At 41.2% G+C, this 27,883-nt stretch overlaps 2 long non-coding RNA genes and 3 other non-coding genes across 5 annotated transcripts; 2 read left to right on the top strand and 3 right to left on the bottom strand.

Moving 5' to 3' along the window:
- Positions 1-1,398: 1,398 nt before the first annotated feature.
- Positions 1,399-27,324, bottom strand: LOC147792489 (uncharacterized). The gene is made up of 3 exons (XR_015421294.1): positions 26,699-27,324; positions 26,512-26,602; positions 1,399-1,532 (listed from the first exon to the last, which is right to left on the bottom strand). It is a non-coding gene; the product is annotated as an uncharacterized LOC147792489 (long non-coding RNA).
- On the bottom strand, positions 6,386-6,457 carry TRNAM-CAU (transfer RNA methionine (anticodon CAU)). The gene has a single exon. It is a non-coding gene; the product is annotated as a tRNA-Met (tRNA).
- On the top strand, positions 9,966-10,046 carry TRNAL-CAG (transfer RNA leucine (anticodon CAG)). The gene has a single exon. It is a non-coding gene; the product is annotated as a tRNA-Leu (tRNA).
- TRNAL-CAG (transfer RNA leucine (anticodon CAG)) lies at positions 16,819-16,899 on the top strand. Its single transcript has one exon. It is a non-coding gene; the product is annotated as a tRNA-Leu (tRNA).
- On the bottom strand, positions 23,979-24,611 carry LOC147792490 (uncharacterized). The gene is made up of 2 exons (XR_015421292.1): positions 24,479-24,611; positions 23,979-24,338 (listed from the first exon to the last, which is right to left on the bottom strand). It is a non-coding gene; the product is annotated as an uncharacterized LOC147792490 (long non-coding RNA).
- Positions 27,325-27,883: the final 559 nt, after the last annotated feature.

The following is a 27,883-nucleotide window of genomic DNA, read 5'->3' as shown; positions in this document are numbered from 1 at the left end:
TTCTATTCTAGGTAGAGGGTATTTGTTCTTTATGGTTCTCTTATTTAACTCTCTGTAATCGATGCACAAACGCATTGATCCATCTTTCTTCTGAACAAACAACACTGGCGCACCCTAGGGGAATATGCTAGGTCGAATGAACCCTTTTATCCCGTAAGTCTTGTAATTGCGCCTTGAGTTCTTTCAACTCTGCTAGCGCCATGTGGTAGGGTGCTTTAGAAATAGTCCCAGTTCCCGACTCGAGTTCGATGATGAAGTCGACCGCTCAGGAAGGGGGTATTCCAGGTAGGTCATCCGGATACACATCTGAAAACTCGTTTACGATTGACACGTTTTCTAGGGTCTTTTCTTTTCCTCTTACATCTACGGCACATGCTAATATAGTCCAACCGCCTTGTTGGACTAATCTCTTTGCTTTCATCATCGAGCCTACCTTTGGGGGTATCCCCGGTATTTGTGCCTTTATATTTAAAGCTAGGTCCCACCGATGGTGAGAATATCACCTTTTTTTTTTTTTTTTGCGACATTCTATAATCGCATGGTTTGCAACTTGTCAATCCATGCCTAGTACTACGTTGAAGTCAGTCATCTTTACTACTATAGGACTACGCTTAGAGTTTGGTTAGCTACTATTGCTTGATCATTCTTTATTCTATCCTTAGTTACTACGTCTACCCTCTCAGGGGCTGCTTTCCGACCATACATACAATAAGGGTTCTAATTCAAACCCTGTCTCTGATCCCTCTCGAGGTGGGCTCTCTTCAGCCTCACCTTGTCCTCTATCTCTAATAGGAGGTCGTCCCCTTCCTCATCTTACTCTTTCGCATGCTCTAGGCAGCATGGTTCTAGAAACCAAGATAGCATCTCTTAAGTCTAAGGCTCATTACCTATGAAATTATGCTATGCATCATATCTACTAAGTTCACATCATATTGCAAACAAAATCACTCAGCATGCAACACATCACATCATGCTCTTAAATAAATACGTGAAATATCACAACAATTTCAGTAACATTAACATAAAATGCATGCGAGTTTGAAAACGTTTCTCTTTTCTTATCTTGTGCAAGGCGTACCTGACGGTGATGGGGCATCGACGTTGGGACCATGGAACGTGCCAAGCCTACATTGTAGGCTAGTCTACAGAATCTAAAACCTAGAGCTCTGATACCAACTGTAACGACCCTAAATTTCCACATACTCAGAGTCGCTACTAACATCTCAAGCTCATCTATAATGCAGAAATATAACTCTTACATGAATATAACTGATAACGTAAACTTCAAAAAAAAAAAACGTTTAAAACAACTCCTTCTCTGGAAAACACAGCCATGGTCTTACGTGTTTAAATATGAAATACTGAAGTTTAGAGAAAACAAAAACAAATACAAAATAATTTAAAACAATGAAATGCAAAACAACCTATTCTAACTTAAGACTAGAAATTCAAATATGAGTCTACCCTATGCACGTGCCACAGTCTCTGCTCGCGATGCCGCCGTCCTCCGTACAAGTGCGTCTTGCCTTTACCTGAAAAAAATGATGTGGCACACGGCCTGAGTATTTCAAAGAATACTTAGTAAGTGGCCCCACTATAGGGGCCATGCTAATGCAAACACATGCAATCATGAATAGGGACCTATCTCTAATCATCTTAGGGGTGGCCTCCAGTCTCGGACAAATTGGATGTGTAGTACTTCCCTACACACGACTCCCTCATGCGAGTGTGAGTCCCTAGGGCGCTCGCACACCCCCTGGACCCTCTGGTCAAGCTAATCTGTAGCGACGTCCGGAGGTCAGCGGAACCCCATAGTGTCATGCCCTCATGAACACCCTCATCTGTGTGCTTTCGCACCTGTGCGCATTCGCGCTCATCATAAGGTGCGCGTCCGCACTCATCATCTCTAGGGGAAGTAGCCCTATGCTTATGAACATACAAAATGCATGAGGTCCCTCTAAATCCATCGTAATGTCTCTTCTGACACAACCCTCTAGTCTCATCTCTTTGTTACTCTAGGTAACTCATACTCGTGGGTATTTATATTAATATCATTTTCATGCTCTTAGGGTTGTGTCCTACGTCGATCTAACGACAAGATGCAATATGGCACTCATCATCATCTAGCATGCTCAATATGGAAAACATCATCATATTAAGGTAAAAATCATGCAATCATCATGCTCATATAATGCCACACGTGCGTCAAACATATCAAGCGTCACTCAACAAAATATGTATATACCGCACATATCATCAAGCATCATAATCCACACATCATCATAACTCATACAATTATTTAGCCTATCCTATAGTAAGGCCACTTACTTGGTTGGCCTTGACCGAAGTACTCCCTAAATAGCTAAACGTAAGCTCCCGTTCCGTGAGAGCTGCTTCCTACAACACCGGGGTTTGTTTCCTATCACACCGTTCACCACTTTCTGTTAGTATTTCACAATTAATTTATCAATAATTTAATAAATGTGAAATATGGCTCTAAAACGGCCTCGGATACCCTTATCGGGGCCGAAAACAGGTTCGGGAGGGTCGAAACAATGGAAATCGGGCTGAAAACAGGTGAGCCGAGCCAAACAGCCGCTGGAGGAGCCGCCGGAGCGTCACCGGAGGGAGCCCGAGCCGTTTGCGCCGAGCCGAGCTGAGGTCGAAGCGCGGGTCGCAGTCCGGTTCGGGTCGTGGTTCGGGTCGCGGGCTGTGGAAGGCTACTGGGCCAAGGCTAATCGTTGGGCCTCGGCTTACTGGGCTGGGCCGCAAGTGTTTGGTTTGCAGGCCGGCTCAATTGGACCGTGGGTCTAGTCTGGGTTGGTTCAACTGAACCGTAACTTCTGGGCCGGTTTGAGGTTTGGGCTGCTGTAGTTGGGCTGGGCCGAAGGCAGAGGCCAAGGGAGGAACGGGCTGGCTCTCCCGGGTTCTGGGTTCGGGTTGACCCGGATCCGTGGATCTCGTCTTCCTCACCCGACTTCGGCCGATTTTCCGGCGAGCTTTCTCTCTCCTCCCCCCGGCGTTTCAGTTGCCAATTTCGGTCCTCTTCCTTCTCTTTTCCTCTTTGTTCATCGTCCTTCTTTCCTTTCTTGGAGTTTTGCGGCCTAAAAGCTCCTAAAAGCCACAGATCTAAGAATCGATTAAGAAACCTAATTTTCCAACCTCGGTTACCGACGACGAAGCTTACGAAATAACACAAAACGCACCCTGAGTCATTGTGCTTTCGTTAGGGATCCCTCTTATGGTGGTAACAGGTCGTTTGGTGTCGGTTTGAGGGTGGTTTGAGGGCTCGTCGGAGAACTGGACACTCGCCGACATTTGTCCGAAATCTCTCTCTCTCTCTCAAAATTTTCCCTCTTTTCTCCCTTTGCAGGTCTTCTGAAGATGCTGGGTGTCGTGGGCTGAGGGTGGGCGTGCTGTGACCGTTGTTTCGCGTTGGTTCCGCGAAACTCGGCGGTCGCCGGAAAACTCGCGGGTTTTCCGGCGACTGAGTTATTTTTTATTTTTTATTTTTTTCGTTTTATCATTTTCATTTATTTATTTATTATATATATATATATTTTTTTTTTCTTTCTTCCCCGGGTCGTTACAGCTACTAAAGTTGCACAAAAACATTTTAGTCTACAAAAACAACTCAACTTGAAATTCAAACTGTATTTGTAGCGTTTACAAAAAAAAAAAAAGAAAAAACAAGTCGCAAGAAAAGGCTTGAGAATTCCGATGAGGCGCTGAAATCCTCGCGCCCTCTACCCACACATTGTTCCCAATGTCAAGGATACACCAAACGAAGCCATGCCCAATTCTGCCCACACAACACATGTCTACAATAAAGGAAATGAGAGTAATAAAGAGAAGATGAACGATCATTGTGGTTTTTCAATGAACGCAAATGGGTGAAGTCAAACCAAACCCCCACTTCTTGTTTAAAATTGTCCTCAAGCTCCCCTTGATATATAGAAGATATCTCCATAAGTTGGAGAATGAAGCATAGAGGAAAAGAACGACGTAAGGAGTCGTATTCATGGGGACGGGGGGGGGGGGGGGGGGCTGGAAATCTGAAACAAAACATGGGTCGGCAACGATAGTCACATCCATGGCTTCATGAATTCGTGGCAGAGGGAGGAAAGACAGACGACACAATGCACAACCCCAATTTATATAAGGAAAGCTATGATAAAATGATATGATATGAAGGAAAAATGGAAGGAGTTGTCTTACATGATAGTGAATAAAAATGTTTGGATCTCATTCATCATTGTGTGTTCATGCATAAGGGAATACCCCTCTTTTATGATGGTACGGACGCGTACAATACGTGGTAGAAAAATGATCATTATGTTCATCATAATGCTATGATGGTCGCTATGCCTTAACGGATATCCGACATCAGCAGCTCTAGAGAATGCTCGTCCGACCATAAAAGGGGCCTGGAGGTGTGCGAACCAACTGGTGGGTTCACACTCGCACGTGTGGACCATTTGTAGAATAGTAAATACACATCTAATTAACTCGTTTGGTATAGCCGCCAGAAATATAGACTGATACGATAGGTCCTACACATGATTGAATGTATTTGCATCTAACCCCAATAGTGGGGTCACTTACTGAGTATTTCTTATAATACTAAAGTCACGTGCTACTGCTATTTCATATAAAGGAAACACACCACTATGTGACTAACGACGACATAGCTATTCGAGACCATGATACATGCAAATGGTAGTTGTATTTTGTATTATCTTTCTTAGAGTTAGATTAGAATAGTGTTTTTAATTTTAATGCTAATTTATTTCATTTCGTATTTTTTTGTGTCGTTTTAAAAATGTTTTCAAGCACGTATCTCAACTGCAGTGTTTTAAAATGAAGTCTATATTTTATGATGAAGTTTGAACGCTTATTTCCTTCACAAAATGATTAAGTTATGATGACGGTAGTGACTCTAGTACGTAGAAATCTACTATCGTAAAAGTATTCTTGTTTGAATCGAAGGATATGCTCCTTATATTAGAAATTTATGTCAGATGGGCACAAACTAGGTTAAAAAGTTATGGATTAAGCGTTCAAAAATTTTAACTTTCCAATAATTTTTTTAACAAAATTAAAAATAATAACTCACACTACATGAAGTTTTAATAAACCCGTAAGAATTAACTTTTAAACTTAAAGTATTCAACTTCTAATTAAACATTCAAACTATAGTCTTTTTTTTTTTTTTTTTTTTTTTTTTTATAATCGCCATTTGAACATTAATGACTTTTTTCTGTTATATATTATACTTTCAATGGTTGAACTTTTTTTTTTTCACTATTGTAGTTAGAAGCAAGCACATACAATCATGAGTGAAACCTATCATATCAGACGTATGTCATATATCATAAACTTACCATGTCTTCTAATGTATCATACACATTGTATAACATCATCACATCACAAAATAACATCATACATCATACATCATACATCATACATCATACATCATCATCATACAATATAGTAACAACATCATAATATAAAGAATAAATGACACTTACAAGGGGCACTAGGCACGTGTCGTCATACATTAAACATGTTATCCAACTTATCTTATACTAAGACCACTTACTTGGATCTAGAGGCTGTTCACCCATTTTTAGCATTGCGGGTCTATTTGATGACTTAACTTATCTCTAGGATGATCTATCTTTATTGTTCTGACTTAGGCAGCTTGCATGACCACAACAGTGAATGATCAGTATCTTAGCTTGATGCACTACCTTATCATATTTTATAGACAACATAACATTTACTAATACCTCATCTATGCAATGTTAACTCACAAACCCTTCAATAAGACTCGAAAGTCACTAAATTTTGTAGGGGGGTCACTCCGCTTTCCAATTACTAAGTTACTTGCATGGTTCCTCAAAAAGACCTCTGCCCATGTCCACCAAATAATCATCATGAGCTAAACTACTTGTGTAGTTCCTAACTCTCTCTCAAAACCAATTTGCAGAGCGGAGACCTTGACCCTCTTTATCCATTTCTACACACTATAATAACTCCTTAAATAGCCTCAACACACTATGCTATTTGGCCTTGGTCAAGCTCGACGACACAGGTTCCTGAGTACCAACAACTTGGAAGAGTCACGGCTAGATTCAACCTTGGTCGTCAAATAGCGCTATTGCAGGTCAACATAAAATCATCCTAGCTTTAGTGTCCTATTCTTATATCAATACAACCATAATATTATCCATCACCTAGAATGAAGATTTCATTCTCTAAGTATACATCCAATCTCACAGGAAAATAATGTCGATCAATCACTTAAACATAGATCATAAAATCCAATCTTCCACACGTATTTTAAAAATGTCCTACTAAGGGCACCACACTTGACAACATCTATCAGAGCCAGGTTTCGATCCTGGGACCTGTGGGTTATGGGCCCACCACGCTTCCGCTGCGCCACTCTGATTTGTTATAAAAGAAGATGAGCTATTGTGATCCGTGCTCCAGGGAGATTTATGGATATTATCTCCCCGTTGAGCTTCGCTTGTATTATGCATGATATAGTATGTGTTAGCGTACACTATACTAAGCACCTTAGCATTGAGGAAATAGACTCTATTACTCCTGTAGGTAGGAGTCAAAATCTCGTGTAGCTAGGAATCCAATAAACCTATAGGGGGCCAAAGAGAATAATCTCGTGTAGCTAGGAATCCAATAAACCTATAGGGGACCAAAGAGAATAATATGCCGAGCAAGTCTAAGGCACTGGTTTGAGAGGTATAATGATCCTTGTGTTGCAGCAAATGACATTATAAAACTACTTTTGCTTCTCTATCAAAGCCAAGTTTTGATCCTAGTAACTATGGGTTATGGGCCCAGAACGCTTCCGCTACAACACTCTAATTGGTTGAAAAAGAAGATGAGCTATTGTGATCTATGCTCCAGGGTGATTTATGGATAGCCGAGCAAGTCTAAGGTACTAGTTTGAGAGGTATAATGATCCTTGTGTTGCAGCAAATGACATTATAAAACTACTTCTCTATCATTTTTGAAGTCTTTCTTCTTTATCAGAGCCAAGTTTCAATCCTGGGACATGTGGGTTATGGGCCCACCACGCTTCCGCTGCGCCACTCTAATTTGTGAAAAAAGCTTCAGCTGCGCCACTCTAATTCAATCCTGGAACATGTGGGTTATGGGCCCACCACGCTTCCGCTGCGCCACTTTGATTTGTTAAAAAAGCTTCCACTGCGCCACTCTGATTTGTTAAAAAAGAGGATGAGCTATTGTGATCTGTGCTTTAGGGTGATTTATGGATATTATCTATCCGTTGAGCTGTTTGCTTGTATTATGCATGATATAGTATGTGTTAACTCCAGGTGTTTGACGCACACTAGACTAAGCACCTTAGGATTGACGTTAATAGGAAATAGGCTCTGCTTGTATTATGCATGATATAGTATGTGTTAACTCCAGGTGTTTGGCGCACACTAGACTAAGCACCTTAGGATTGACGTTAATAGGAAATAGGCTCTAGACTAAGCACCTTAGGATTGACGTTAATAGGAAATAGGCTCTAGACTAAGCACCTTAGGATTGACGTTAATTGGAAATAGGCTCTGCTTGTATTATGCATGATATAGTATGTGTTAACTCCAGGTGTTTGGCGTACACTAGACTAAGCACCTTAGGATTGACGTTAATAGGAAATAGGCTGTGCTTGTATTATGCATGATATAGTATGTGTTAACTCTAGGTGTTTAGCGTACACTAGACTAAGCACCTTAGGATTGACGTTAATAGGAAATAGGCTCTAGACTAAGCACCTTAGGATTGACGTTAATAGGAAATAGGCTCTAGAGGAGTCAAAATAGACTAAGCACCTTAGGATTGACGTTAATAGGAAATAGGCTCTAGAGGAGTCAAAATAGAGTAACCTGGAACCCAATAAACCTATAATGGGCCAAAGCGAATGATAGGCTAAAACTACTCTCTATCATTTTCGAAGCCTTTCTTCTCTATCAAAGCCAAGTTTCGATCCTAGGACCTAAGAGTTATGGGCCAGGCTCTAGACTAAGCACCTTAGGATTGACGTTAATAGGAAATAGGCTCTAGAGGAGTCAAAATAGAGTAACCTGGAATCCAATAAACCTATAACAGGCCAAAGCGAATGATAGGCTAAAACTACTCTCTATCATTTTCGAAGCCTTTCTTATCTATCAAAGCCAAGTTTCGATCCTAGGACCTAAGAGTTATGGGCCCACCACGCTTTCGCTACACCACTCTAATTTGTTAGGAAAGAGGATGAGCTATTGTGATCTGTGCTCCAGGTGATTTATGGATATTATCTTTCCGTTGGGCTGTTTGCTTGTATTATTATGTGTTAGCGTGTTAGCTCCAAGTGTGTTCTCCAGTTAGGTTGAGGAGTCCAGGAATCCAATAAACCTATAGGGGGCCAAAGTGAATAATAGGCCGAGCAGCTTTCTCTATTATCTTTGAAGTCTTTCTTCCCTATTCGATCCTACGACCTGTGGGTTATGGGTCCACCACACTTCCACTACGCCACTCTAATTTGTTAGAGAAGTGTATGAGCTATTGTGATCTGTGCTCCAGGGTGATTTAAGGACATTATCTTCCTGTTCAGCTGTTTGCTTGTATTATGCATGATATAGTATGTTTTAGCTCCAAGTGTTTGACACTCCTAAACTAAAGAAAGAGTTGAGGAGTCAAAATAGAGTAACCTGAAATCCAATAAACCTATATAGGGCAAAAGCGGATAATAGGTCGAGCAAGTCTAAGGTACTGGTTTGAGAGGTATAATGATCCTTGTGTTGCAGCAAATGTCATTGTAAAACTGCTTTCTCTATCATTTTTGAAGTCTTTCTTCTCTATTAGAGCCAGGTTTCGATCCTGGCCACCACGCTTCTGCTGCGCCACTCTGATTTGTTAGAAAGGAGGATGAGCTATTGTGATCTGTGCTCCAGGGTGATTTATGGATATTATCTTTCCGTTGAAGCAAACATGCATGATATAGAGTATGTGTTAGCTCCAAGTGTTTGACAGTGTGTTCTCCAGTTAGGTTGGTTATAAAATGACTTAGGACTTAGGTCAAGATGGGTACACTAGTAGGTCAAGATGGGTACACTAGTAGGTCAAGATGGGTACACTAGTAGGTCAAGATGGGTACACTAGACTAAGCACCGGGAAATAAGACTCTATTACTCCTAGACTAAAGAAAGAGTTTGAGAAGTCAAAATAGAGTAAACTAGAATCCAATAAACCTCTAACGGGCCAAAGCGGATAATAGGCCAAGCAAGTCTAAGGTACTAGTTTTGAGAGGTATAATGATCCTTGTGTTGTAGCAAATGTCATTGTGGTTTCGATCCTAGGACCTGTGGTTTATGGTCCACCACGCTTCAGCTGCGCCACTCTGATTTGTTATAAAAGAGGATGAACTATTGTGATTTATAGATATTGTTTTCTTGTTGAGCTGTTTGCGCCACTCAGATTCGTTAGAAAAGAGGATGAGTTATTGTGATCTGTGCTCCAGGGTGATTATTATCTTCCCGTTGAACTTGTTTGCTTGTGTATTAGGTCAAAGTGTTTGACAGTGTGTTCAACCTATCTAGCGTGTTTATCTACATAGAGCTAGTGTGTAAGAGTTAGGTTGGTTATATAATGACTTAGGTGAAGATGCGTACACTAGACTAAGCACCTTTGGATCGTGGCGACGTTAAGAGGAAATAGACCCTATTACTTGAGGACTAAAGAAAGAGTCGAGGAGTCAAAATAGAGTAACCTGGAACCAAAAACTCGTGTTAAGAAACCTAGCTGGCCTAGGAATCCAATAAACCTCTTCAACTCCTAGGCATGATCAAGACGCATTTTAAAACCGTGAGACTGACGGCGATGCATTAGTACCTGAAAGTGGATAATATATGCTAGCAGTAACTTGTAGCTATTACAAAAAAAAAATAGTCAAGATGGCCGAGCTAGTCTAAGGCGCCAGTTTCAGGTACTGGTTCGAAAGGGCATGGGTTCAAATCCCATTCTTGACATGATTTTCTTATTTGTCAATGATTGGAGAGGTATATTGCTCAACATTTTAAAATGTGAGGACATATGTAACGAGCAATGTAGTAGTGGGTGGCAAAATCTCGTATCAACTAATTTTGTATGTATATTATATCACATTTTTGTCAAACGATGTCATATCATAAACTTAGCCACTATGCACGTGTCCTATCCGATAGTAAGACCGCTTACTTGGTTGTTCTTAGCCGATTCTCCCTAAATTTTGGTACATTTGCTTTTCGTCCTACTAGAGATCGTCAATCTTCTTTCATGACTAACTACAATTTCTTAACTCAATTTAATATAAATTGAGAAATTGAATCTTATATTGACCTTCATTTCCTTAAGCAAGGTCAATTCCAGCTTCAAGATAGTCGGAACCGCAAAAATTGGGCAAAATATCCTTTACGGAGCCAATGAGCTAGATTCTGAGCCGCAAAGCCTAGACTAGCCGGTTCAGCCACATAAGCCAAAGAAGTTTCTGGCTGTAGGCGTGACACGTGGCACAATGAGGCGTGAGAGCGTGTTTTCCGACGATTGAGTTTCTTTTTTGTGTGGCCGATACAAAATCTGTTTGTGTTTCATTTTCGAGAACTTTGTATAACTTTCAAATTTATTTCATTTTCGTGCTTGAATATTTTCTATAAAATTGAGCATGGAACATGGATCGACGGAGGAGTACCTAAGTAAAATTGAGGCAACGACTTTGAGATTTCTCTGAGTCGCCGGAACCTGAAAATCATATTCGTTGCAGAAGAACGAAATGACAAAGTTGGCTTCGAAGGGTTTTAGCCGTTTTCGTCTGATTTGATAGAAGGAAGAGTAAAGGGCAAAGTTGTCTTTGGAAAATATTCAAACAATGGGTTTTGGTTTTAAGTAAAAAAGCTCATTTATTATTTAAATAAATAAATTATTTTTAGTATTAAATAAATAAAAGTTATATTCCTTAGGATTGAGGTTAAGAGGAAATTCCAATAAACCTATAACGGGCCAAAGCTAATAATAGGCCGATCCTTGTGTTGATGTCCTTCTTCTCTATCAGAGCCAGGTTTCGATTCTGGGACCTGTGGGTTATGAGCCCACCACGCTTCCGCTGCGCCACTCTGATTTGTTAGAAAAGAAGATGAGCTATTGTGATACGTGCTCCAGGGTGACAGAGTTGAGGAGTCAAAATCCCGTGTAGCTAGGAATCCAATAAACCTATAGGGGGCCAAAGCGAATAATATGTTGATCCTTGTGTTGCAGCAAGTGTCATTATAAATCTATCAGAGAGACATTATAAAATTGCTTTTCTCTATCATTTTTGTATATCTCTATCATTCTCTCTCTATCATTTTTTATGCTTTTGCTTCTCTCTAAGGTACATTATAAAACTGCTTATGATATAGAGTAACCTGAAATCCAATAAACGTATAACGGGCCAAAGCGGATAATAGGTCGAGCAAGTCTAAGGTATTGGTTTGAGAGGTATAATGATCCTTGTGTTGCAGCAAATGTCATTGTAAAACTGCTTTCTCTATCATTTTTGAAGTCTTTCTTCTCTATTAGAGCCAGGTTTCGATCCTGGTCACCACGCTTCTGCTGCGTCACTCTGATTCACCACGCTTCTGCTGCGTCACTCTAATTCACCACGCTTCTGCTGCGTCACTCTGATTTGTTAGAAAAGAGGATGAGCTATTGTGATCTGTGCTCCAAGGTGATTTATGGATATTATCTGTGTTAGTTCCAAGTGTTTTCGATCCTGGTCACCACGCTTCTGCTGCGTTACTCTAATTCACCACACTTCTCCTGCGTCACTCTGATTCACCACGCTTCTGCTGCGTCACTCTGATTCACCACGTTTCTGCTGCGTCACTCTGATTTGTTAGAAAAGAGGATGAGCTATTGTGATCTGTGCTCCAAGGTGATTTATGGATATTATCTGTGTTAGCTCCAAGTGTTTAACAGTGTGTTCTCCAGTTAGGTTGGTTATAAAATGACTTAGGACTTAGGTCAAGATGGGTACACTAGACTAAGCACCTTAGGATCGTTAAGAGGGAAATAGACTCTATTACTCCTAGACTAAAGAAAGAGTTTGAGAAGTCAAAATAGAGGAAACTATAATCCAATAAACCTCTAACGGGCCAAAGCAGATAATAGGCCAAGCAAGTCTAAGGTACTAGTTTTGAGAGGTATAATGATACTTGTGTTGTAGCAAATGTCATTGTGGTTTGATCTTAGGACCTATGGGTTATGGTCCACCACGCTTCTGCTGCGCCACTCTAATTTGTTAGAAAAGAGGATGAACTATTGTGATTTATGGATATTATTTTCTTGTTGAGCTATTTTCTTCAATTTTACTTGACGAAATTTCAAGCAATTACATTCGATTCACAAGAACCCCTAAATAACTTTTCAATAAAAAGTAAAGTCCAAAGTATGTAAGTTTCCACTTTTTAGCCCACTCTTTTTTGGTAGTTCGATCGTGGAATTTCTTTTTTTTTTTTTTTTTTTTTGTATTTCCGGAATATGAGTGTGTGACTTGTTAGAATTGATCCTATGGATATGACAGAGAAGAAGTCAGTCACCTTGATCAAGATGCTGAGTTGGTCTAAGGCGCCAGTTTCAAATACGAAAGGCCATTTGTTCAAATCCCATTCTTGACATGAAATTCTTTTGCAAAAGTTTTTTTTATCATGGATAAGACAAATGAGTTGGTCTAAGGCGCCAGTTTCAAGTACGAAAGGCCATTTGTTCAAATTCCATTCTTGACATGAAATTCTTTTGTAAGAGTGTTCTTTCAGGGACCTGTGGGTTATGGGCCCACCACGCTTGAGACAGTGTGTTCTCCAGTTAGGTTGGTAACCTGGAATCCAATAAACCTATAACGGGCCGAAGCAAATAGTGTTGCAGCAAATGTCTTTGTAAAACTGCTTTCTCTATCATTTTTGAAGTCTTTCTTCTCTATTAGAGCCAAGTTTCAATCTTTGGACCAGTAGTGTAATACCCGAAGAAAGAAGAAAAAGAAAAAAAATATAAATATAAGAAAAGTTGAGAGGGGCAAATAGGTAAATTTGCCCCTCCAACCACCTAAGGGGTCCAAACGAAACCCTATCCATAGTCCTGCAAAAGAGAGATAGTGAGAGAAAGGGGTAGAGAGAACCTAGAGAGAGGAGAAAGGATGAACCGCCGGAAGACTCACCGAAAATTACCATCGGAGTCTATTTCGGTGAAGATCATGATGCAAGGAGGTGAAGATCATGCAGAGAGACTTTCTTGGAAGGGAAAAGAGAATGTGGGTGGCCGGAGTCCCATTTTTCATCAAGAAGTCGGAAAACCCGCAAGGTAAGGATCTTGAACGTTTCCTCAAATCTATGGTTTTCCTTTGTGAATCAAGATCTGAAATCTTGATATATTCATCTAGGAACAACTCTACGCATGATCTGTGAAGAAGTTTGGCCAGACCTCAACCCGAAGGTGGAGATCCGAGAGTCGTCCGAGAACGGTGAGCGAAATTCTGACCTTCTTAACTCGTTCGGTAGTTAATCGAAAATTACGAAAAAAATACGAGGACGTAGCCCGTAACACGATCTAAAATTTTGTCGAAGAAATCATGTCGATCAGATCTACGGATCGAAAGATATGAAAATCGGTAAAGAAGGTTGTGTTTCGGTTTTCACAGGCCAGAGAAGAAGGGAGAAGAAAAGAAAAAAAAAAAGAAGAAAAGAGTCGGCCGGCGAGCGGCGGACGGCGGCGACAGGCGAGCGGCGGACGGCGGCGACAGGCGCCGGACACGCGTCGACCATCGGCTGGAGCAACGCAGCTCCAGCGAGGCGTGGACATGTGTCGCCTGCAAGCCGGGCCGAACAGCGACGCGAGCCGAGCCGACCGGACCGGCCGACCCGCGACAACGCGGAGGCGGGCGCGCGTGCAGCCTGTGACTGGCGCCTTCCCGCGCGCGTGGCCACGCACTCCCAGCGTGCTGCTGGCGCGTGAGCGCGCGTGGAACGGCCAATTTAGCCCGGTTGTGTTCTGTTTTCCCGATTTTTGTCCCGGTTCCAGTTCTAATACTATTTTTACGTGAATAGGGACTTAAATTAGAGAAATCAGTATTTTTGGACACCTCACGGGCAAAGAAATGCTAGCGAAAGGGCACGCGTCAACCAGGTAAGTCACTACCCGGTATTTAGGAAGAAATACTTGTAGGGTTCGCTTGGATTGTAGGTATGCATGTTAGTAATTTTGTCTTAAATTAGCTCTCCATGAATGAGATTAATTAGATGGATTGTTATGATGTGTTGGGTGAATTATCTGGTGTTTCTTGTATGCCTTAAGCTTCCGTTGTACGTATGCATGCGTTTAATTTATGTTAGAATTGTGTATGCCGGGTTTCGGGTGCTTGATGGACGAATTCGCCCCATTGAGCGCGAACTTCGTGCTCTGGGTGCTTGTTGGAGGTCATCGCCCCGTTGAGCCGGTATGCCTAGTTTGCATGAATTACATACTATGATGCTAGAAGAAGATTGCATGTACCCTCAGTTAATTGCTAGGGCCCATTTCTATGATAAGATTAGGGAATTTCTATTAGGAGCGATATGCCGCTCTAGTCAGACTTAATTTTTTTCTAGAAACATAGCGGTTTACCACGGCAAGAAAGTACCTAGGAGTGTTCATAAATTGCTAGCGTAAGAACGGTATCTATAGCTTCGTGAGAGGACCAAGGGTCCCTGATCAGTCATTTTTGAAGTCTTTCTTCTTAATGAGAGCCAAGTTTCAATCCTGGGACATGTGGGTTATGGGCCCACCACGCTTCCGCTGTGCCACTTTGATTTGTTAAAAAAGCTTCCGCTGCGCCACTCTGATTTGTTAAAAAAGAGGATGAGCTATTGTGATCTGTGCTTTAGGGTGATTTGTGTATATTATCTATCCGTTGAGCTGTTTGCTTGTATTATGCATGATATAGTATGTGTTAACTCCAGGTGTTTGACGCACACTAGACTAAGCACCTTAGGATTGACGTTAATAGGAAATAGGCTCTAGACTAAGCACCTTAGGATTGACGTTAATAGGAAATAGACTCTATACTAAGCACCTTAGGATTGACGTTAATAGGAAACAGGCTCTGCTTGTATTATGCATGATATAGTATGTGTTAACTCCAGGTGTTTGGCGTACACTAGACTAAGCACCTTAGGATTGACGTTAATAGGAAATAGGCTCTGCTTGTAGTATGCATGATATAGTATGTGTTAACTCCAGGTGTTTGGCGTACACTAGACTAAGCACCTTAGGATTGACGTTAATAGGAAATAGGCTCTAGACTAAGCACCTTAGGATTGACGTTAATAGGAAATAGGCTCTAGACTAAGCACCTTAGGATTGACGTTAATAGGAAATAGGCTCTAGACTAAGCACCTTAGGATTGACGTTAATAGGAAATAGGCTCTAGACTAAGCACCTTAGGATTGACGTTAATAGGAAATAGGCTCTAGAGGAGTCAAAATAGAGTAACCTGGAATCCAATAAACCTATAACGGGCCAAAGCGGATAATAGGTCGAGCAAGTCTAAGGTACTGGTTTGAGAGGTATAATGATCCTTGTGTTGCAGCAAATGTCATTGTAAAACTGCTTTCTCTATCCATTTTTGAAGTCTTTCTTCTCTATTAGAGCCAGGTTTCGATCCTGGCCACCACGCTTCTGCTGCGCCACTCTGATTTGTTAGAAAGGAGGATGAGCTATTGTGATCTGTGCTCCAGGGTGATTTATGGATGCTATCTTTCCGTTGAAGCAAACATGCATGATATAGAGTATGTGTTAGCTCCAAGTGTTTGACAGTGTGTTCTCCAGTTAGGTTGGTTATAAAATGACTTAGGACTTAGGTCAAGATGGGTACACTAGTAGGTCAAGATGGGTACACTAGTAGGTCAAGATGGGTACACTAGTAGGTCAAGATGGGTACACTAGACTAAGCACCTTAGGATCGTTAAGAGGGAAATAAGACTCTATTACTCCTAGACTAAAGAAAGAGTTTGAGAAGTCAAAATAGAGTAAACTAGAATCCAATAAACCTCTAACGGGCCAAAGCGGATAATAGGCCAAGCAAGTCTAAGGTACTAGTTTTGAGAGGTATAATGATCCTTGTGTTGTAGCAAATGTCATTGTGGTTTCGATCCTAGGACCTGTGGTTTATGGTCCACCACGCTTCAGCTGCGCCACTCTGATTTGTTAGAAAAGAGGATGAACTATTGTAATTCATGGATATTGTTTTCTTGTTGAGCTTTTTGCGCCACTCAGATTCGTTAGAAAAGAGGATGAGTTATTGTGATCTGTGCTCCAGGGTGATTTATGGATATTATCTTCCCGTTGAACTTGTTTGCTTGTGTATTAGGTCAAGGTGTTTGACAGTGTGTTCAACCTATCTAGCGTGTTTATCTACATAGAGCTAGTGTGTAAGAGTTAGGTTGGTTATATAATGACTTAGGTGAAGATGCGTACACTAGACTAAGCACCTTTGGATCGTGGCGACGTTAAGAGGAAATAGACCCTATTACTTGAGGACTAAAGAAAGAGTTGAGGAGTCAAGATAGAGTAACCTGGAACCAAAAACTCGTGTTAAGAAACCTAGCTGTCCTAGGAATCCAATAAACCTCTTCAACTCCTAGGCATGATCAAGACGCATTTTAAAACCGTGAGACTGACGACGATGCATTAGTACCTGAAAGTGGATAATATATGCTAGCAGTAACTTGTAGCTATTACAAAAAAAAAAAAAAAATAGTCAAGATGGCCGAGTTGGTCTAAGGCGCCAGTTTCAGGTACTGGTCCGAAAGGGCATGGGTTCAAATCCCATTCTTGACATGATTTTCTTATTTGTCAATGATTGGAGAGGTATATTGCTCAACATTTTAAAATGTGAGGACATATGTAACGAGCAATGTAGTAGTGGGTGGCAAAATCTCGTATCAACTAATTTTGTATGTATATTATATCACATTTTTGTCAAACGATGTCGTATCATAAACTTAGCCACTATGCACGTGTCCTATTCGATAGTAAGACCGCTTACTTGGTTGGTCTTAGCCGGTTCTCCCTAAATTTTGGTACATTTGCTTTTCGTCCTACTAGAGATCGTCAATCTTCTTTCATGACTAACTACAATTTCTTAACTCAATTTAATATAAATTGAGAAATTGAATCTTATATTGACCTTCATTTCCTTAAGCAAGGTCAATTCCAGCTTCAAGATAGTCGGAACCGCAAAAATTGGGCAAAATATCCTTTACGGAGCCAATGAGCTAGATTCTGAGCCGCAAAGCCTAGACTAGCCGGTTCAGCCACATAAGCCAAAGAAGTTTCTGGCTGTAGGCGTGACACGTGGCACAATGAGGCGTGAGAGCGTGTTTTCCGACGATTGAGTTTCTTTTTTGTGTGGCTGATACAAAATCTGTTTGTGTTTCATTTACGAGAACTTTGTATAACTTTCAAATTTATTTCATTTTCGTGCTCGAATATTTTCTATAAAATTGAGCATGGAACATGGATCGACGGAGGAGTACCTAAGTAAAATTGAGGCAACGACTTTGAGATTTCTCTGAGTCGCCGGAACCTGAAAATCATATTCGTTGCAGAAGAACGAAATGACAAAGTTGGCTTCGAAGGGTTTTAGCCGTTTTCGTCTGATTTGATAGAAGGAAGAGTAAAGGGCAAAGTTGTCTTTGGAAAATATTCAAACAATGGGTTTTGGTTTTAAGTAAAAAAGCTCATTTATTATTTAAATAAATAAATTATTTTTAGTATTAAATAAATAAAAGTTATATTCCTTAGGATTGAGGTTAAGAGGAAATTCCAATAAACCTATAACGGGCCAAAGCTAATAATAGGCCGATCCTTGTGTTGATGTCCTTCTTCTCTATCAGAGCCAGGTTTCGATTCTGGGACCTGTGGGTTATGAGCCCACCACGCTTCCGCTGCGCCACTCTGATTTGTTAGAAAAGAAGATGAGCTATTGTGATACGTGCTCCAGGGTGACAGAGTTGAGGAGTCAAAATCCCGTGTAGCTAGGAATCCAATAAACCTATAGGGGGCCAAAGCGAATAATATGTTGATCCTTGTGTTGCAGCAAGTGTCATTATAAATCTATCAGAGAGACATTATAAAACTGCTTTTCTCTATCATTTTTGTATATCTCTATCATTCTCTCTCTATCATTTTTTATGGTTTTGCTTCTCTCTAAGGTACATTATAAAACTGCTTATGATATAGAGTAACCTGAAATCCAATAAACGTATAACGGGCCAAAGCGGATAATAGGTCGAGCAAGTCTAAGGTATTGGTTTGAGAGGTATAATGATCCTTGTGTTGCAGCAAATGTCATTGTAAAACTGCTTTCTCTATCATTTTTGAAGTCTTTCTTCTCTATTAGAGCCAGGTTTCGATCCTGGTCACCACGCTTCTGCTGCGTCACTCTGATTCACCACGCTTCTGCTGCGTCACTCTGATTCACCACGCTTCTGCTGCGTCACTCTGATTCACCACGCTTCTGCTGCGTCACTCTAATTTGTTAGAAAAGAGGATGAGCTATTGTGATCTGTGCTCCAAGGTGATTTATGGATATTATCTGTGTTAGCTCCAAGTGTTTTCGATCCTGGTCACCACGCTTCTGCTGCGTCACTCTGATTCACCACGCTTCTGCTGCGTCACTCTGATTCACCACGCTTCTGCTGCGTCACTCTGATTCACCACGCTTCTGCTGCGTCACTCTAATTTGTTAGAAAAGAGGATGAGCTATTGTGATCTGTGCTCCAAGGTGATTTATGGATATTATCTGTGTTAGCTCCAAGTGTTTTCGATCCTGGTCACCACGCTTCTGCTGCGTCACTCTGATTCACCACGCTTCTGCTGCGTCACTCTGATTCACCACGCTTCTGCTGCGTCACTCTGATTCACCACGCTTCTGCTGCGTCACTCTGATTTGTTAGAAAAGAGGATGAGCTATTGTGATCTGTGCTCCAAGGTGATTTATGGATATTATCTGTGTTAGCTCCAAGTGTTTAACAGTGTGTTCTCCAGTTAGGTTGGTTATAAAATGACTTAGGACTTTTGGTCAAGATGGGTACACTAGTAGGTCAAGATGGGTACACTAGTAGGTCAAGATGGGTACACTAGACTAAGCACCTTAGGATCGTTAAGAGGGAAATAGACTCTATTACTCCTAGACTAAAGAAAGAGTTTAAGAAGCCAAAATAGAGGAAACTATAATCCAATAAACCTCTAACGGGCCAAAGCAGATAATAGGCCAAGCAAGTCTAAGGTACTAGTTTTGAGAGGTATAATGATACTTGTGTTGTAGCAAATGTCATTGTGGTTTGATCTTAGGACCTATGGGTTATGGTCCACCACGCTTCTGCTGCGCCACTCTAATTTGTTAGAAAAGAGGATGAACTATTGTTATTTATGGATATTATTTTCTTGTTGAGCTATTTTCTTCAATTTTACTTGACGAAATTTAAAGCAATTACATTCCATTCACAAGAACCCCTAAATAACTTTTCAATAAAAAGTAAAGTCCAAAGTATGTAAGTTTCCACTTTTTAGCCCACTCTTTTTTGGTAGTTCGATCGTGGAATTTCTTTTTTTTTTTTTTTTTTTTTTTGTATTTCCGGAACATGAGTGTGTGACTTGTTAGAATTGATCCTATGGATATGACAGAGAAGAAGTCAGTCACCTTGATCAAGATGCTGAGTTGGTCTAAGGCGCCAGTTTCAAATACGAAAGGCCATTTGTTCAAATCCCATTCTTGACATGAAATTCTTTTGCAAAAGTATTTTTTTATCATGGATAAGACAAATGAGTTGGTCTAAGGCGCCAGTTTCAAGTACGAAAGGCCATTTGTTCAAATTCCATTCTTGACATGAAATTCTTTTGTAAGAGTGTTCTTTCAGGGACCTGTGGGTTATGGGCCCACCACGCTTGAGACAGTGTGTTCTCCTGTTAGGTTGGTAACCTGGAATCCAATAAACCTATAACGGGCCGAAGCAAATAGTGTTGCAGCAAATGTCTTTGTAAAACTGCTTTCTCTATCATTTTTGAAGTCTTTCTTCTCTATTAGAGCCAAGTTTCAATCTTTGGACCAGTAGTGTAATACCCGAAGAAAGAAGAAAAAGAAAAAAAATATATATATAAGAAAAGTTGAGAGGGGCAAATAGGTAAATTTGCCCCTCCAACCACCTAAGGGGTCCAAACGAAACCCTATCCATAGTCCTGCAAAAGAGAGATAGTGAGAGAAAGGGGTAGAGAGAACCTAGAGAGAGGAGAAAGGATGAACCGCCGGAAGACTCACCGAAAATTACCATCGGAGTCTATTTCGGTGAAGATCATGATGCAAGGAGGTGAAGATCATGCAGAGAGACTTTCTTGGAAGGGAAAAGAGAATGTGGGTGGCCGGAGTCCCATTTTTCATCAAGAAGTCGGAAAACCCGCAAGGTAAGGATCTTGAACGTTTCCTCAAATCTATGGTTTTCCTTTGTGAATCAAGATCTGAAATCTTGATATATTCATCTAGGAACAACTCTACGCATGATCTGTGAAGAAGTTTGGCCAGACCTCAACCCGAAGGTGGAGATCCGAGAGTCGTCCGAGAACGGTGAGCGAAATTCTGACCTTCTTAACTCGTTCGGTAGTTAATCGAAAATTACGAAAAAAATACGAGGACGTAGCTCGTAACACGATCTAAAACTTTGTCGAAGAAATCATGTCGATCAGATCTACGGATCGAAAGATATGAAAATCGGTAAAGAAGGTTGTGTTTCGGTTTTCAGAGGGCAGAGAAGAAGGGAGAAGAAAAGAAAAAAAAAAAAAAGAAGAAGAAAAGAGTCGGCCGGCGAGCGGCGGACGGCGGCGACAGGCGCCGGACACGCGTCGACCATCGGTTGGAGCAACGCAGCTCCAGCGAGGCGTGGACACGTGTCGCCTGCAAGCCGGGCCGAACAGCGACGCGAGCCGAGCCGACCGGACCGGCCGACCCGCGACAACGCGGAGGCGGGCGCGCGTGCAGCCTGCGACTGGCGCCTTCCCGCGCGCGTGGCCACGCACTCCCAGCGTGCTGCTGGCGCGTGAGCGCGCGTGGAACGGCCAATTTAGCCCGGTTGTGTTCTGTTTTCCCGATTTTTGTCCCGGTTCCAGTTCTAATACTATTTTTACGTGAATAGGGACTTAAATTAGAGAAATCAGTATTTTTGGACACCTCACGGGCAAAGAAATGCTAGCGAAAGGGCACGCGTCAACCAGGTAAGTCACTACCCGGTATTTAGGAAGAAATACTTGTAGGGTTCGCTTGGATTGTAGGTATGCATGTTAGTAATTTTGTCTTAAATTAGCTCTCCATGAATGAGATTAATTAGATGGATTGTTATGATGTGTTGGGTGAATTATCTGAGTGTTTCTTGTATGCCTTAAGCTTCCGTTGTACGTATGCATGCGTTTAATTTATGTTAGAATTGTGTATGCCGGGTTTCGGGTGCTTGATGGACGAATTCGCCCCATTGAGCGCGAACTTCGTGCTCTGGGTGCTTGTTGGAGGTCATCGCCCCGTTGAGCCGGTATGCCTAGTTTGCATGAATTACATACTATGATGTTAGAAGAAGATTGCATGTACACTCAGTTAATTGCTAGGGCCCATTTCTATGATAAGATTAGGGAATTTCTATTAGGAGCGATATGCCGCTCTAGTCAGACTTAATTTTTTTCTAGAAACATAGCGGTTTACCACGGCAAGAAAGTACCTAGGAGTGTTCATAAATTGCTAGCGTAAGAACGGTATCTATAGCTTCGTGAGAGGACCAAGGGTCCCTGATCAGTCCTTACTACTCTTAGCCATTTCGCATGGGAAATGTGTCCCCACATCGTACAGCCCATTAGCTGCATGGGAACGGGTTGGGTTGCGCCCCCCATAGGAGGACTATATGGGCGTAGGGGTATTCAGCACACCCCTAGGCTAGATACCATGTAGTCCTAGATAGCCATGTAAAGGTAGCGCCTCATAGAGAGATACCAACCATATCAGCTTGGCATAAGGAACCTCTAGGTGACTCTAATGAAAGGACGATGAACCGGTGAAACCCAAGGGGCAAGCCCCAAGAGACTAAGGTTAGAACCCGATGTCCTAGAACTGAATTAGGAAACCATGGGAGTTCTGTTAAATTAAGATGCGAAGAGAGCCTACAAGTAGGTGGCTTACTGAGTATAATTTTTATACTCATCCCGTTCTCCTTTATTTTTCTCAGGTGTTTGCTGGCTGCTGGTCGAGGTAGATGAGCGTTTGAGAGCTGTACAGTCACAGAGAGGGTCGTTACGGAGCGTCAGTCCCTTTTCGGTCTTGTAGAGTCTTTTGTATTTCATTTTATATTTGCAATTTCTTTTGTAATAATTAACAAACAAAATTTCTCTCTTTTGTTTTAATTCAAAGTATTTTTGTCTTTTTACTTTGGTTTTCTTTTCTTTTATTTTCCTTTTGTTTGTTTTCGATTTCGTCTTTTTAGTCACCATTCGGTTTTTCGAAGCCTCGAAAATTGGGTCGTGACAAGTAGGTTATGGGCCCACCACGCTTCCGCTGCGCCACTCTGATTTGTTAGAAAGAAGGATGAGCTATTGTGATCTGTGCTCCAGGGTGATTTATGGATATTATCTTCCCGTTGAGCTTGTTTTCTTGTATTGTGCATGATAAAGTATGCATTTGCTCCAGGTGTTTGACAATGTGTTCAACCTATTTAGTGTGTTTATCTACACAGAGCTAGAGTGTAAGAGTTAGGTTGGTTATATGATGACTTAGGTCAAAATGCGTACACTAGACTAAGCACCTTAGGATCGTGGCGACGTTAAAAGGAAATAGACCCTATTACTCGAGGACTAAAGAAAGAGTTGATGAGTTAAAATAGAGTAACCTGGAACTAAAAGCTCGTGTTAAGAAACCTAGTTGGCCTAGAAATCCAATAAACCTCTTCAACTCCTAGACATGATCAAGACGCATTTTAAAATTGTGAGACTGATGACGATGCATCAGTACTTGAAAGTGGATAATATATCCTAGCAGTGATTTGTAGCTATTATAAAAAAGAATAGTCAAGATGGCCGAGCTGGTCTAAGGCGCCAGTTTTAGGTACTGGTCCGAAAGGGCATGGGATTTCTCAACATTTTAAAATGTGAGGACATATGTAACGAGCAATGTAGCAGTGGGTGGCGAAATCTCGTATAAACTAATTTTGTATGTATATTTCATCACATTTTTGTTAAACAATGTCATATCATAAACTTAGCCACTATGCACGTGTCGTCATACATCAAACAAGTCGTCCAACGATACTAAGACCGCTTACTTGGTTGGCCTTAGCCGGTTCTCCCTAAATTTGAGTATATTTGCTTTTCGTCCCACTAGAACGTCAATCTTCTTTCATGAGTAACTACAATTTCTTAACTCAATTTAATATAAATCGAGAAATTGAATCTTATATTGACCTTCATTTCTTTAAGCAAGGTCAATTTCAGCTTCAAGATAGTCGGAAGGACAAAAATTGGGCAAAATATCCTTTACCGAGCCAATGAGCTAGATTCTGAGTCGCGAAGCCGAGACTAGCCGGCTAAGCCACATAAGCTAAAGAAGTTTCTGGCTGTGGGCGCGACACGTGGCACAATGAGGTGTTAGAGCGTGTTTTCCGATGATTGAGTTTCTTTTTTGTGTGGCCGATACAGAATCTGTTTGTGTTTCATTTTTTAGAACGGTGTATAACTTTCAAATTTATTTCATTTTCGTGCTCGAATATTTTCTATAAAATCTAGACTTCGATATTGAGGGCAACGTCAATGTTTTATTCTTTAATAACAACTTTAATATCTTATTGAGATGTACTCATTTTTATATTAAATATTTTCATATATTTAAGAACTTAAATGATTAATAGACACTTTGTTAGAGCATTACAGAAAACACACTACTTGTGTAGTAAAGAAAAGATTCGATGTGATGTAAGGCAAAGGTGATGGATTTGTCTAAGGATTCCATGGATGAATGAGCTCAAATACATTTATTCGATTATTATATAAAGAAAAGCCCTTCTTATCTGCACGCCAAATGCAGTGCGAATAGTTGCATCGGTCTTGAAGCCAAATTCCCTTCTCTGGCCAAAAAACCTCGAACGAAAGCTTCCCGTAATTGCTACTAAAATTGCACCAAAACAATGTTGTCTGCCACAAATTCTCTTTGAATTTCCAGCTGTATTCTTGTTTGGACAGAAGAATGTGCTCCCCTAAATCAGAAAGTTACATCAGATGGGAACAAATTCAATTGAAAAAAGGAAAAAGTTCGAACTACAAGAGTTTATACAGATATACATGAAATAATATGGTCTCGTTGAATAATTTGACGTGGTGCAATACCCTTATTTACCTAAATCGTCGTTTTTCGATTTGCAATGGACCTGTAAAGGTATGTCTTGATAATTAAGAATCGTCACTTCCCAACGAGATTGTGGATATTGGGCTGCAAAACAAGTGAAAACATTAGAAATTGATGCAAAAGTAAACAAAATCATATAGAGATTGTTCATAGCCTTCATTTTTTGAACAACTTAGAATTTGTTTGAGTTTCATTTGGATCCTTTTGAACCATATATATATATATATATATATATATATAGATTATTGCACTAAAACAAAGATACCTTTTTAACGACTTTTAAAGATAGATTTTTATGTAAAACGCTATTAAAAGAAAAACGAACAAAAAACTGGAAGGATATTAAGCGTGTTCGTGTTCGTTTGTTCGGTTACACTTTATTTAGCAAAGAATCACACACATCCCCAAGCTTAGGTTGCTTTTTTTTTTTTTTTCTCTCCGGACATCAATCACATACTTCCTAATTCCATTCCGATGTCTCCTTCTCAATTTTCTTCTATTTTGGTGCTCGAAATTTTTGAATAAAACGAGACGTGTATATTCATTTTGAAGTCAGTATTTTATTTTTCGATAACAACTTGGATATTTCATTACCATACATGCACTATTTTGTTAAATGTCTCTAAATAATTGAGAACTCAAATGTTCAATAGACTTATTTTTATTAGATAAGTATTGTAGTAAGAACACAACTTCCATTTGGTTTAAGAACTTCGTGAATGAATGAGGTCGAATAACTTTGTTTTACTATTATAAAAAGAAAAAATTTTCTCATCAACATCACAGATGCAGTGCCAATAGTAGCATTGTTCTTGAAAACAAACTTCATTATCCGGCGAAAACACCTCGAACAAAGCATGTCCAAGATTGCTACTGTAACGACCCTAAATTTCCACATACTCAGAGTCACTACTAACGTCTCATGCTCATCTATAATGCAGAAATATAACTCTTACATGAATATAACTGATAACGTAAACTTCAAAAAAAAAACGTTTAAAACAACTTCTTCTCTGGAAAACACAGCCATGGTCTTACGTGTTTAAATATGAAATACTGAAGTTTAGAGAAAACAAAAACAAATACAAAATAATTTAAAACAATGAAATGCAAAACAACTTATTCTAACTTAAGACTAGAAATTCAAATATGAGTCTACCTTATGCACGTGCCACAGTCTCTGCTCGAGATGCCGCCGTCCTCCGTACAAGTGCGCCTTGCCTTTACCTGAAAAAAATGATGTGGTACACGGCCTGAGTATTTCAAAGAATACTCAGTAAGTGGCCCCACTATAGGGGTCATGCTAATGCAAACACATGCAATCATGAATAGGGACCTATCTCTAATCATCTTAGGGGTGGCCTCCAGTCTCGAACAAATTGGATGTGTAGTACTTCCCTACACACGACTCACACGTGCGAGTGTAAGTCCCTAGGGCGCTCGCACACCCCCTGGACCCTCTGGTCAAGCTAATCTGTAGCGACGTCCGGAGGTCAGCGGAACCCCATAGTGTCATGCGCCTCATGAACACCCTCATCTGTGTGCTTTCGCACCTGTGCGCATTCGCGCTCATCATAAGGTGCGCGTCCGCACTCATCATCTCTAGGGGAAGTAGCCGTATGCTTATGAACATACAAAATGCATGAGGTCCCTCTAAATCCATCGTAATGTCTCTTCTAACACAACCCTCTAGTCTCATCTCTTTGTTACTCTAGGTACCTCATACTCGTGGATATTTATATTAATATCATTTTCATGCTCTTAGGGTTGTGTCCTACGTCGATCTAACGACATGATGCAATATGGCACTCATCATCATCTAGCATGCTCAATATGAAAAACATCATCATATTAAGGTAAAAATCATGCAATCATCATGCTTATATAATGCCACACGTGCATCAAACATATCAAGCATCACTCAACAAAATATGTATATACCGCACATATCATCAAGCATCATAATCCACACATCATCATAACTCATACAATTATTTAGCCTATCCTATAGTAAGGCCACTTACTTGGTTGGCCTTGGCCGAAGTACTCCCTAAATAGCTAAACGTAAGCTCCCGTTCCGTGAGAGCTGCTTCCTACAACGCCGGGGTTTGTTTCCTATCACACCGTTCACCACTTTTCGTTAGTATTTCACAATTAATTTACCAATAATTTAATAAATGTGAAATACGGCTCTAAAACGGCCTCAGATACCTTTATCGGGGCCAAAAACAGGTCCGGGAGGGTCGAAACAGTGGAAACCGGGCTGAAAACAGGTGAGCCGAGCCAAACAGCCGCTGGAGGAGCCGCCGGAGCGTCACCGGAGGGAGCCCGAGCCGTTTGCGCCGAGCCGAGCCGAGGGACTGCCGCGCCGCTGTGTGACACGTGGCAGAAGCAGAGGAAGCCATGTTGGGCGGTAGTGTCGGGTCGAAGCGCGGGTCGCAGTCCGGTTCGGGTCGTGGTTCGGGTCGCGGGCTATGGAAGGCTACTGGGCCAAGGCTAATCGTTGGGCCTCTGCTTACTGGGCTGGGCCGCAAGTGTTTGGTTTGCAGGCCGGCTCAATTGGACCGTGGGTCTAGTCTGGGTTGGTTCAACTGAACCGTAGCTTCTGGGCCTGTTTGAGGTTTGGGCCGCTGTAGTTGGGCTGGGCCGAAGGCAGAGGCAAAGGGAGGAACGGGCTGGCTCTCCCGGGTTCTGGGTTCGGGTTGACCCGGATCCGTGGATCTCGTCTTCCTTACCCGACTTAGACCGATTTTCCGGCGAGCTTTCTCTCTCCTCCCCGCGGCGTTTCCGTTGCCGATTTCGGTCCTCTTCCTTCCCTTTTCCTCTTTGTTCGTCGTCCTTCTTTCGTTTCTGGGAGTTTTGCGGTCTAAAAGCTCTTAAAAGCCACAGATCTAAGAATCGATTAAGAAACCTAATTTTCTGACCTCGGTTACCGACGACGACGCTTACGAAATAACACAAAACGCACCTTGAGTCATTGTGCTTTCGTTAGGGATCCCTCTTATGGTGGTAACAGGTCGTTTGGTGTCGGTTTGAGGGTGGTTTGAGGGCTCGTCGGAGAACTGGACACTCGCCGACGTTTGTCCGAAATCTCTCTCTCTCTCTCACAATTTTCTCTCTTTTCTCCCTTTGCAGGTCTTCTGAAGATGCTGGGTGTCGTGGGTTGAGGGTGGGCGTGCTGTGACCGTTGTTTCGCGTTGGTTCCGCGAAACTCGGCGGTCGCCGGAAAACTCGCGGGTTTTCCGGCGACTGAGTTTTTTTTTTTCGTTTTCTCATTTTCCTTTATTTATTTATTTAATATATATATATATATATATATATATATATATATATATATATATATATATATATCTTTCTTTCTTTCCCGTGTCGTTACATTATCTACCCCTAAAAAGA

The sequence above is a fragment of the Cucurbita pepo genome, chromosome 6, assembly GCF_057944985.1.
Source record: "Cucurbita pepo subsp. pepo isolate OVF chromosome 6, ASM5794498v1, whole genome shotgun sequence".
Classification (NCBI taxonomy): Eukaryota; Viridiplantae; Streptophyta; class Magnoliopsida; order Cucurbitales; family Cucurbitaceae; genus Cucurbita; species Cucurbita pepo.
This window is presented reverse-complemented; position numbering and strand designations above follow the sequence as displayed.